Here is a 402-nt window from a genome sequence, read left to right on the forward strand (position 1 = left end):
TTCATTCATAAAAATCTAATGCAAATTAGTCATTTCCTACATGAAACTCACATTCCTTTACTGAACTTAACTCATATGTTAATTTCAAAAACATTGCTACTAATGTTTACACTTTCACATGAATGTTTCCAAATTAATATGCTTTTTAACATAACATCTTAGAAACTTTTTCTTTTCAACCATTTACAAGTGAAACTTTTTTTTTTTTTACGGGTTGTCTCGACATCAAAGACCATATACTTTCAAAAGTCAGAAATTACTTCCGGTATAAAGATAATCATCTAATAAGTTATTTACCTAATAAATCATCAAAAAATCACATTTAATCATAATGTTTTTCTTACAAATGCCATTTATATTTAGGAATTTTTCAGACATATGAAAAAATAAAACACTTTTCTT

The sequence above is a fragment of the Penaeus monodon genome, chromosome 23 (genome assembly GCF_015228065.2).
Source record: "Penaeus monodon isolate SGIC_2016 chromosome 23, NSTDA_Pmon_1, whole genome shotgun sequence".
NCBI classification, from domain to species: domain Eukaryota; kingdom Metazoa; phylum Arthropoda; class Malacostraca; order Decapoda; family Penaeidae; genus Penaeus; species Penaeus monodon.